General features: G+C 33.3%; 1 long non-coding RNA gene across 1 annotated transcript in view; it reads right to left on the bottom strand.

The window, feature by feature from the left end:
• Positions 1 to 4374, bottom strand: part of LOC135841750 (uncharacterized) — a 66799-nt gene extending 62425 nt beyond the window's left edge. The window contains exons 1-3 of the long non-coding RNA XR_010557991.1: positions 3990 to 4374; positions 3718 to 3877; positions 3538 to 3628 (exon numbers count right to left, since the gene is read on the bottom strand). This is a non-coding gene — a long non-coding RNA (uncharacterized LOC135841750). The remainder of the gene's footprint in view (positions 1 to 3537; positions 3629 to 3717; positions 3878 to 3989) is intronic.
• Positions 4375 to 12222: the final 7848 nt, after the last annotated feature.

The raw sequence follows: 12222 nt of genomic DNA, 5'->3' as shown, positions 1-12222 counted from the left end.
CGAAAAAATGCGTTTTTATGAAAATGTAGGCATTTTTTCGATCACGGCAAATACTTAGGTACATACTAACAAAAATGAGTACATATTTTAAAAATTATATCTAAACGCTTCCTTTCACACAAAATCTAAAAATACAATATGTTCTTTCTTTTTTTCAATTTTCTTCCTGTATGTAAATAAACTGTAGAACATCGATGTAGGAAACAGGAGGAAAGATCTTCTTCTTCTACCTAGGCGTAAAAATTTTAGAGAACATCATTTTGCAATCGTTCAGATTAAAAAATGGTTGAATCAAGTTGTGCTCACAAATTTTTGCTGAAAATATCTCAAAAACGAAGTTTCTCTATGAAAAAAAAACGAATACTCACGATGGGAAGTTAAAGCTCTGCAATTTTGCTTCTTTCATTTTTTTTCTTTTTTTTTTGTAATTCCTTCAGTTTTTTTCAAAAATATATTTTTCATGATGGAAAAACAAAAACAAAATAATTGGTCATAAACAGTCAATTTCACGTTTAATTTTTCAAGTTCATTTGAAACAATTTCAAAAACAAAGCATCGGAAAAAATGAATCACACTCTTCTTGTCCTAATAGAAAATTTCATGCTCCACAAATTTCGCTTCTCGATCTTCACTGTTCGTGAGGCCTCCTATTTTCCAAACAAAATCGATCATCTCCTGTGCTGAAAAATATGAAATTGCATTCACAATTTGTCTGAGCACAACCGATTTATTACAATATACGAGTATTCCATGAATTCCACATATGGTAATGTTCGGCTTTTTTTATGGTCAAAATTTCAGCCATCAGAACAAAACAGTCCAAGTGCTCTAAATATCTCGGCCATCGTCATTAATGAGATACATTATAGCTACCCGCGACCACGAATTATTTCCACAACTTCTGTACCAACTTCCAAAGCTATAGACCTACACGTAGCAGATAGAAATGACCATCATACAGAATTTATACCGGTGGTCAGACGAAAGCTAATAATTCATATATTTACAACACGCGAAATGAAAATCCTTCACATTAAATACGACAGATGGTAAAGAATACGTGGAAGCGGTACCATACATATAAACAGCGGCTCATTTCAGCATTCGAACCAAGTACTTATTCTTTGCAGTTAATAGCAGACATTTTAGAGTATAAGTATTGATGCCTAAATGTAAAGTGGTAAGCCGCCGTATTAACGCATAGATATTTCCTCCCTCTATCCTACAGAGGAAAAAGATGATCCTGCGGGAATTGTAAGTAAGAGGATTGAAAAGTGTGTTATTTTATCTACATCAGGGTGCTCTTACCGCATTAAAAAAGTGTTGTGTATTTTTTTTTTTAGAATTAAGTAAGTATTTGTAGTATGTCTACACTCTACACATAGTCATTCCCTCGTTTTTTTCTTCCTCCTTCTAGTATAACAATTTTTTTCATTCCGAAGAAAAAATTTGTTTTACGAACGAAACATATGGAATATAATTTATATAACAGCTGCATTTGATCACAAAATTAAGACATTTCGGATACACACTCGGTTAATGAACAGGACGTTATATTAAATTACAGAAGCGTTGTAAGGCATCAATCAAATCCTTCACACCCTCAATTTAATTCATAAAAAACCCACTTTTAGGATTAGATACCTCAGTGTTGCTGTTCGTTTTTTAATTTAACATCGTTCATTTATCAAACAAAAGCCCTCTTATAGGTTTCTTGGTGACCGAAAATTACTCACTTATACCCCATTTACAATTAATGAACAATCGGCGAAATACAAAAGAAACGGAACGCTATTTCTACACGAAGAGGTACATTACAGGAATACCTAGGTGTAAAAAGATACATTCTATTTTAATTGAACATCAACGAGATAACTTAACAGGTACAGTTGAAACAATTAATTTGAAAGGGTAATGTCAAAAATTACCAACAATTAAACACAAAATTTAACCTTTTTTCTGTTAAAAATATTTTGTATTATTGTACATGACACAAAAAGTGAAAATCAAAGTACGCAAACGAGTTAATCTTTCGTTTTATGTTCATTTAGGGAACTTTTTTTTTTTTTTTTTTTCAAAAAGAAAAAACAAGAAAAAAGTTGAAATTCTTTACGCAAGTGAAATTGAAAAATATTATAATTAGCAGCGTAGACAATGCAGTTAATTAAAATGCTGAATATTTGGGCTTCCTTTTAAAAAAAGAGAAATGTTAAAATAAAGAATTTAAACGAAAACTCATAAAAAAAAGAAAGAAAATGAAGTAAAAACGAAAAGGGATGCAAAGAAAACAAAAAGAAAAAGATTAGGATAAAAATGACGGTTCTTATTAACAGAACAGCGAAAGTTTTTACTTAATTTTCTTTCAAATCATTAACATTTTAAAAAATCTCTACCATTTTCCGCCTTAAATAATCGGGTACGATTTTTTTTCGTCGAGAATTATTTTCTAAATGTCGCGTGAATTTAACGAGAGAACGACAAACTATCTAGGCGCTGAAAAAGGGGTGAATAGCGAGCATCGAACACAGTGGTATAAGCACGATGGTGTTTCTTATACGGAGTCGTTTCAAGTTTCAGAATCACCAAAGTACGTATAATTCACTTTACACGAATTCCAGATAATCCTTAATATCGGAATAGTGGTAGAATATATACCTAGGTAAGCGTAGAATTTGCGTAGGCGAAACACTCGAAATAGGTAGGGAAAACGCTACTAGCGGATAAGTTTCCTTTTGAAATATTTATATTAACCACTCATTTAAGTAAGTATAGACGAACGCACATCACCAGAAGCAGATGATGCGATTTATACGGGCTATCGCTTCAATAAGACACTTTTGGAAAGTGATGAGGATGAGACACGGTACGAACGATGTCGTGTTATTTCTTCTCGCTTCTGTTACCTTGTATACCTGTATATACACACAGATTATTCAAGATCAAATGCAGATAAAAAGGATGCACCCGGTTTTCACACCCGGTAACAATACCGCACTATCGATGAAAAGAAACGATAAACAACACGGTCGAGATAAATATTTTTAAATAACTTATAGATAAACCAGCGAAGACATAGGTGTGCATTGTACTCCAGTTTTAATGGGTACCTAGACCTACTCCCGAGCTCGAGTCCCAAACGACACATATGGCTCATAATTGATCGCACACAATTGCTCTGCACTACAATGCTTTCGAGACTTCAAGAGGTTCTACGCATAAAAACACTTGAAAACTGTATAATAATCAAGTTGCATTTTGATAATAAAGGGTACACTTTGGCATTCCGTCAAGTTGCTGCTGAGGTCGAGAATTATAAATCAATTGTACCAAATCTCCCTATTTTAGTGAAGTCGTCTCCGTGTTGCAGTTTATACTCGAGATTGTATCTTTTGCCATTTCTTCGCGTTCGCAGTGCAAAGCTGAAAGTTTACTCTCGTATTTTGTAAACGAACGAAATACAAAAGGTCCGCTATCGTTTTTCTAGACTATCAACAAATCGAGTTTCTTATTCAACAATACATATACCTTTGTACTTACTTACTCACGATTTCCTCGCGAACAAGGGAGAACGTTCCAACATTCGATCGCATTTTCAAGCATATCCTTTGGGTACTACTAATACGCTGCGCTGTAAGATAGTGAAAGATGAAATGATGATTACGTACTGTACAAGACTTATGCAGATAAGAATTAAGAATACCAAATATCCATACTTACTACTTATACATCGAGTACCTGGTAATGGACTTATGATTTCCATTGATTGCTACGATTTAGATACCTACTTCATTTTTGTTTTTGCTCCGATACAGCATAGATATCTATGTACCTCTTTGCAGTGTACGAGTACAGTACATAGCACTTGACAAGAAGTCATCTAAAAAAGTAAGAACACAAATTACAAAATTGATTAGAACTGAATTCATTCACAATTTTTTTCAATGTTTATTCATTTCGATTCGATGGAGAAGTGCTGATCATCAACTTACTTCGTATAATGCAACCCTCAAGTCTGAAATATTCAAATTCAACAGTGTGTACCCGCTAGAAAACATTACTTACTGATAAAACTTTACACGGATAATTTCGAAGAACGTTTCAATTCAATCAAGTGCATCAACTATTGAAAAATTATGGAAAAACACAACCACGAACGATACACGACCGGCGATTTGAAAGCAAAAATAACACGATGAAAAGCACATGGTTCGGATGTATCTGATCTAAAATTCCATCTCAAATGAAAGATGTTAGAATAAAATATTGTCAATGGGCAATACTAGATCAAGTTCGTGAAATTCTTTTTCCTGGCCCTGGTGCAAAATCACCAAACTAACGAAAAATACGAACTTGTAGGAAAAGAATGAAGATTGATCTAATTTTCTTGGGTACTGATAAGACAGACGGATTGACGGTTCAATCAACTTGAAGATGACCTTGACGATACTACACCTTATTTTATCAGCTCGCAGGCGGATGGGGTGCAATACAGAGTGCCCAGAAATATCGTGAACCCCAAAGAAAGTTTTTCATTAAAAATATAGGTTGGCAACGTGAAATAGATGCATATGATTGGTGGAATGTTATCTCTCCAGTCCAACAACCAATCATGTGCTATCATTATTATCATTCACTGTGACCAACCGAAACATTTAGCTGAAAACTTTTTTAGGGGTTCACAATATTTCTGGGCACCTTGTATTTGTATTTTGTATTGTAAAATACCAAATAGGTACCCGTTGGCCGTTTGCATTGATTTAAAATTTTAAAATCAATGCCCGTTTGGTTTGGTCATTGGTGTTAATTGGTGATTATTTGTAACTTACCTACTTTTGTTTTGATTTTAATTTTTCAATTTTTAATTTTTTCAATCTTCATAATACCTAGTAATACTTCTTAGTTCTTGGACTTGAAAAATTTGTTTTGTTGCATATCTTAACAATCTGAAAAAAAAAATGCTATTAAGAAATAAAATGATAGGTACCGAAGTTGATTTTCCTGAACTGAAACCGGAATCTATGAATGATTCAAACATTTTCTTACCGTCTGCGTATTGAAGAAATTACCCCATTTTTGAAGTAAAATTCACCACTTTTGAAAAATTCATCAAAAATAAGATCATAAGATGTTTGATTGAATCATTCAAATGATGTCCCTAACCCATAGTACTCGAGTGGACGAACAAAAAAAGTTATTATGACCAATTGCCTATCTTTAAAATTGAAGGGGCAAGCACAATTTCAAAATTCAAATTTGAGCCTTGAGGCACTCGAAATTTGGAACTTTTGAATCAGGTTTGCCCCTTCAATTTTGAAGATAGGCAATTCATAATAACCTGTCTGTTCGTCCACTCGAGATTGGTTAGGGGCATCACCTAAATGATTCAAACGTATTCTAATTTTTGATGAATTTTTCAAAATTGGTAAATTTCCAGTTTTTCGGAGCACGTAGCGCCTTCATTTTACAAGATAGGCAACTTATCATAATAACGTTTTTTGTTCCTTGTTCATCTACTCAAAATTATTGTCCGCGCTTTATTAAACATCCCTGTATACGAGTAGAAAAAAAACTAACATAAATTTTTAAAAATGGGTTCATCAAAAGTGGCCAAATCGTATCTACGCAATTCAAGGAAATTATATGCAGCATCTTTGCATGTTCCTAGCACCTACCTATATCTCGACGAACCTATCTGCTTTTACAACAATTGAAAACTTTTACCCATGTGCAATAGGTAGGTACATTACGAACGTATCCAATCTGTTTACTGCTCAAAACTTGAATTTTATTCGCAACAAACGGATGCTGCTGAATCATTTCAAATCGATAATTACGGAATATGGTATCTGTTTATATAAATGTAATAAAGCTCATATCTCAAGTAGGCGTGTCTGCGCTTTCGACCGCCCTCAGTGGTTTATTTACTGTTTGAGGTGTAAGATTGATAAGCTTCGTTTTGTCGCAGTGCTTTCAAGCTTTTTGCGCCGCTATTTCGAAGGTGGATCAATAACAAAACGGGGATGGAAACTTCAACGTGTATACTCGAGATATCTATTTAGTTCAGCAGCTATAGGTACTACCTATATTTGTTTAATATGGCGAATTTTCCAAGTTTTGATTTTTATTAAATTATGTTCTACTTGGCCTCCTGCTCTATTATCTGCTTCAGTCGTACGAGTAGCTATACATACAAGGTTTACCTATCTACACGGCCGTTGCCGCAGGTTACAAAAGATGAAAGAAGATGGGAATTGTTGTATAGTGAAATTTTATTTCGCAAAAATCAGGAATTGTGTCGAGTACAATTAACAAAAAATACGATAACTTACATGCTTGATTTTCGCAGGTATAATTATTTTTTCATGCACATATTTTTTATTTACCTACTTTTTGATTGAAAAAAATGGAGTATACTCGTACATATACCTAGGTAGCTAAATTTTTTGAAAAGTTCTATTCCAAAAATTTTAAATTGTTCTCGGAACAATGCAATAATTATGCAATTGAACTTGAATTATCGCAGCTTTTCAAGTCTGGTTCAAGTGCACAAATTGAACCTTCATTTTGACGGTTCTTTTGAGTACCTACTTACCTACTTGGTCGTAGACACTTCCTGGTTGTTGAACAGTAAAAATTTTTAAATTATGTAGATAGGTACCTACTTATCTCACACAGCCTATCCAAGATCTAAAAAATTATCATTTACTTATAGCATCATCTCAAAGATCCATCATTTTTATAATTATTTTAAACGTGGCTCAAGTATGTCCATCAATGTTTAAGATCGCTCGTGTTCAATATACCTATATGCGGCCTACCGCGCTTACTATTAATTTTGGCTCGTTTTCAAACGGTTTCTAGCCTAAATTAATATTGTTTGACAAACACACTTTAAAAGTGATCCGTCAAAATGCTGATTGATTGCACGTTTCTCTATTTTACATTTGAAGAAGGATATAATTTGCCCCTTCCAAAGAGTATTTTCGAGCCATGAAATTTGGAAGAGACTCATAGTTATAGCAAAATCATGTGTTTTTTAAAATTTGTTTTCATTTGTATAAGTTCATTAATATAAAGTTTATTAACTTTGAACTGAAATAGACAAAATTAATAGGATTGCGTGATCTTTTTCTCTATTGCCTTAGAATACCTATCAATAGCATTAATTCAAATCATTTATTTTGACGAACTATAAATACGAGTAGGTACCTACCGGTCAAACCAAATTTAAGAATGTAGGTACCGTAAACTGGGGTAACATTGAAATCGCGGGGTAACATTGAAGGATGCGGTTTTTCATCACGTTATGCTCCATGGCGGTGGAACTATGAAGTATGGAACAATTCTGACACCGGGAATGGATAGAGTACACTTTGGCGATGATTTTTCCTATTTTATCATTTTCAACTAGTGGTTCCAACACCAGTGAAAAAGCAAGCGAAAAAAAGTGCTGTTTTTATCAATTTTAATTAACATGAAAAGCTTGGTGTCTGGAATTTTGAATTTTCAAATAACGAGTCAAGTGACATTATAGATGTGTTGGTACACCTCCCGACTATGAATTAGCGCATTTGTTCATGTGCCAAACTTCTTTCCCGAGGAGTAAAAAAATAATATTCAAACTGGGGTAACTTTGAAGGCTATACAAAAATCATGAAATTTCAGTAAAATTGGCCAAAAATGCATGAAAATGCTTGAAAACTTGTTAAAAACGATTTGAAAACTAGAAAAACAGCTCTTAAATCATTGAAAAATCATAAAATTTGGTCAAATTGGCCAAAATGCATGAAAAACGCCTGAAAACTAGAAAAATTTCGAATTATCATTTTGGAGCACTCTTTCATTAATTCAATTGTGAATATTGATCATTTCGTAAGTGCTTGATGCGTATAAAGTGACCAAGAAGTGAATATTCATGTTTTTGATCATTTTTGACCTTGAGCGAAGCGCATTTCAAGGGGCCTTCAAAGTTACCCCAAACGCTGGGTAACTTTGAAGGGCACTTCTTTTGGCTCTTGCGCTTGACAGGAAAAAGGTAGGCAACTTCTGTAACCGCCAAAACATAGTGCTGACATAGCTTTATCAAAAGCACCACACACATTTCCCCTACCTCCGCCATTCATACCTCTAAACATAAAAAATACTGAAAAATCCTTCAATGTTACCCCAGTTTACGGTACCTAGGTAGTTTGAAAATTTTCTACTTCAAATTTTATCAAATAAATACGGTAGGAATTGCGGGCCATTAACAAATCACTATCTCGTACAGATTCTCGCACCACTCAGCATTCAAATCCCTATAAGCTTCTTTCCATCCGAACCCTAATCAAGTTCAGGAGTATCAGTTAATAAAACGTTAATATTAACGTTAAGAAGATAGGAATGGACAAGTCCATTCTGGTAAAAGCAACAACAACCACCACTAATCCGGATTATCAACGACACCCCCATTATGATCGATGCTTTCTCGCCCCGATCAATAGCCGCGAACATTTTCCATAACATATGTGGCATACGGATCGTTCCTCAGTTTGAATGGAATACCAGAACCTAAATGTAAAAATAACCCAACTGTTTCTTCGTTAATCCTTGTTTATAATACCCAGCTATTTTTTTTTTTTTTTTTTTTTTTTCATAGGGACTTAAATGTATTTATTTCTGCTTATCCGTTAAACCACTAACAGCGCGACTACTACATATAATCTTCTCAGATGACAGATTATAACTGTGAGTGAGTAAACCTTCAAACGGTTAATGCATATGCATCGGCACAAATTTATAAAATTCAAATTTTCATTGAGCGAGTACTAAGTATGCTTGCGAAATTTTGAGTTCGTCGAAGATAGGTAAACCCTATAGGTAACCGTATTAGCACCACTATTTCTTTCAAAATGTAAAGACTCTACGTAGAATAAGCAACTTATCCCTAAATAGGCTCAGTAAGTCAAGTAGATCTTTATTGAGATTTTTCCATTGCAGATTCCTGATCGGAATTTGCTAAGTTACACACCTCTTACCTGGAATAGGCAAACCACTATTCTTCTATTAAAATATTCGTTCCAACTGGGGGGGAAAAAAAAAAGTAAAACTGAAACACGGAAATTTTAAATGCAATTTTCACAATCACTCTAAAATTTTCCATACCTACCTATCACTTTGATGAGTCAATTATTAGGGCATTTTACCCGAGAAAACTGTACATATTCATATACGATACACCAAAAAGACATCGGAACAGCTTGCTTTAAAATATTCAGGTTTGTCACAATAGTAACAAAAGCATTTTGCAGCTATCAGAGTGAGAATTAATCCTCGTTTGGAACATTTAAGGGGAGGAAACAAACGACAAAACATGGAAGATTTTAATGGTGAATGTCGCGGGTAACCGCATACAGCGTTAAAGTTTAAACGATTTCGGTTGTTGACAAAAAAATCTAAGTAGGTAACTACCCTATTTTTGCTATTTGACGTCTGCGAATGGCGATCGAAAAAAGTTACTACGAATGTTTAGCAATTCTATTTCCGAAATCTTGAGAATTAACTTCGAAGCTAAATGCAAATTAAACGCGGCCGATGTAAAATTGGCATTAGTAAAAGAATTAATGAAATGTTAGATTGGAATGAAGAAAGGAGTAAAAGTTCCCCGATATTATCATTAGAAGGGATGTAAATCTGTCCACAGGGTTGAAATTTGACTCTGAATTCGGAAAGCCTTCCCTAAAGAAAATGTTCGTTGAACGGGAAAATCGCTTTCCATCACAGCAGATAAATACATAGTAGCTTTTACATTTCAATTTAAACTTCTTTCATCATCATTAGTGGTTGTAACATGAGGCAGTATTACACGAAATTTGTGTACCTCCTTCTCATTTTCGGTTTTTGTTACTTTATTAGTGTTTCGGTTGCGCTTTTACATCTCATTTTCACAGATTGTTATTATATCTTTTTCACATTAGAATGTAACTTTCGTGTTGGTAGGTAAGTAAGTTTTTTTTTTTGCGAAATGTTATCGCGAATGGATGCATGCATACGTTTGGTTTTTTTTTTGCAATAAAGGGTAGCCTATGTTTTTGGTAGTAATTTGATAGAAATTAGAAATTGAAATCTTTGTCAACCTATCATGTCAACACACTTCAACGCTTTTTTTTTTTACAATTATTAAAATAATTACCTATACAATTTTAAATCTTGCTCGATTTCAATTTTCAAAACACATATGTACTTAATTTGAACGTATAAAGCTATTTTTCTAGTACATATTTTAAAAGAAATGAAAATAATTTTCATCGTGTATACTATCTTAAGCATTTTGTATTATTATTTTGAAATAATAAATAAAATTTTTTATTGAACATAACAAAAGGTGAGAACAAAAACAGAAGTAAAACAAAACATTCAACAAATCTCTGAAAGAATAATTTAGACTTGGAAAATATGTATAAGAAAAATCAAAATTACCTTAGAATAAAAATGACCTTTTTTCGCCGTGTAAAACTGAACGAATTTTTTTCTCTAATCATCATATGTATACCTATGGTATGCGGAGTGAAATTCTTTCTCCCACTGTCGACGTTTCCCTAACGCTAATAACTTTTCATCGCATCGCGTCGACATTCGTGTTTTAAATTTTTGCGATGAAAAAAGCTAATCGTTTATTTAAATGAAAAATTTTCCAAAATCATATGAATAAGAAACTTATTAAATAGGAATTACGCTTCCAGTTTTAAACCTCTTCATTTCACCCCACGAAGTTACGACGATTAGATGTAAAGTAATTAATACCATCCTCTGCAACAATAGTACATAATACAGCGGATGAGATACCATTCGCATGCTTTAATATGTCGTTTCCTTTACTGAATGTCCACTATTTTGCATTAAAAACTTTTTATGAATTAATACGAGCCATTTATGTAGAAACCCTCTCTGAATTCTTTTCTTTCAAGAATGAACATGGAGATGATTCTCTCGTCGTGAGCTGTCGAAACGTGCGTATTAACTTGCATTTGAAGGGGTTTCGAAATCTGTGGTAAGTTGGTGCGGTGTGCGTTATTTTTATGAACATGATCGTAGCTTATATTTACTGCTCAAGGGCTGAAGTTTTTTTATAGCGTTTTCATCTTGATTAATGATTATTATTATTTTACTGACTTTGAAAATTTGTGAAATAAATAGCATATTTGTTTTAATGAAGGCGTATTGTACATATAAAAATATTTGTACAAATGAAAGTGATCTGATTCTTTCAACTTCCCTTAGATAAAATTTTCAATTTAAAAAAATAAAACATAAAATAAATGAGTCGCGATTAAAATGTTACATTAGATATAAGTACCTAGTACCTACCTACCTGCCTAAGGTACCTATTCAAATGAAAAGAAACCACTTCGGGTTAAAAACGTGTTCAAAAATCTGAAAATAAGCAACCTTAAACGTATTTATAATATTGTATTCTTGTTGAATTTTGAAAATTAAGTAGGTATGTAGATAACGGTTTCAGCGACAGTTTTTATATATACCTAGTTCAATCCCACCTCGAACGTATGTAGGTCTAGGTAGGTAGTAGGTACCTATTATAATTTTATTAATTCGATTAACTTTCTGGTCTTGAAAATTTCTTGAGAGAGGACTTTTTTGATTTCAAATTGTTGGTATACAGTTGATTATTCTAGTGCATAGGTATTAGGTAAGTATAAGTGATTTGCATTTTGTTTAAAAATAATGAGGATAAACTAAGATGGAGTTACAAATTATTGATTTTATCGTTAAAAATTAAGCCTACCTATCTATCTAAAAAGATTCATTCAAAAACACGAAAAGAAGAGAAAAAATCAAAGTCAAAGTGAAATGAAATGAAAGAATGTTTATTGTTGTTCAAAATCTCTCGTAGCCTATATGTTTGTTATTTCAAACACCTATACTTAATCACGACTAATCATTTCAGCAGCATATACAGTAGGTAGGTACTTAGTAAGATCGGTGTATGGTAGTTAATGTACCGTCATCATTTAATATGAACTTAAACAGCTACCTGCTGATGTTCTCGTATTCCAACTATCTTTGCATTCATATTAGTAATACCGAATGTCATGTACACAGGAATATACCTATTACCTACTGTGACGGGGCACCTTCTAACTCGCTGACACTTGTTAAAAGCGTACTCAACATCGTGCTTTTTATACTTACAAAAACAAATCCCTGGTTGTCTTTACTCGTTCG

This window comes from Planococcus citri, chromosome 3 (genome assembly GCF_950023065.1).
Source record: "Planococcus citri chromosome 3, ihPlaCitr1.1, whole genome shotgun sequence".
In the NCBI taxonomy this organism is placed as follows: Eukaryota; Metazoa; Arthropoda; class Insecta; order Hemiptera; family Pseudococcidae; genus Planococcus; species Planococcus citri.
This window is presented reverse-complemented; position numbering and strand designations above follow the sequence as displayed.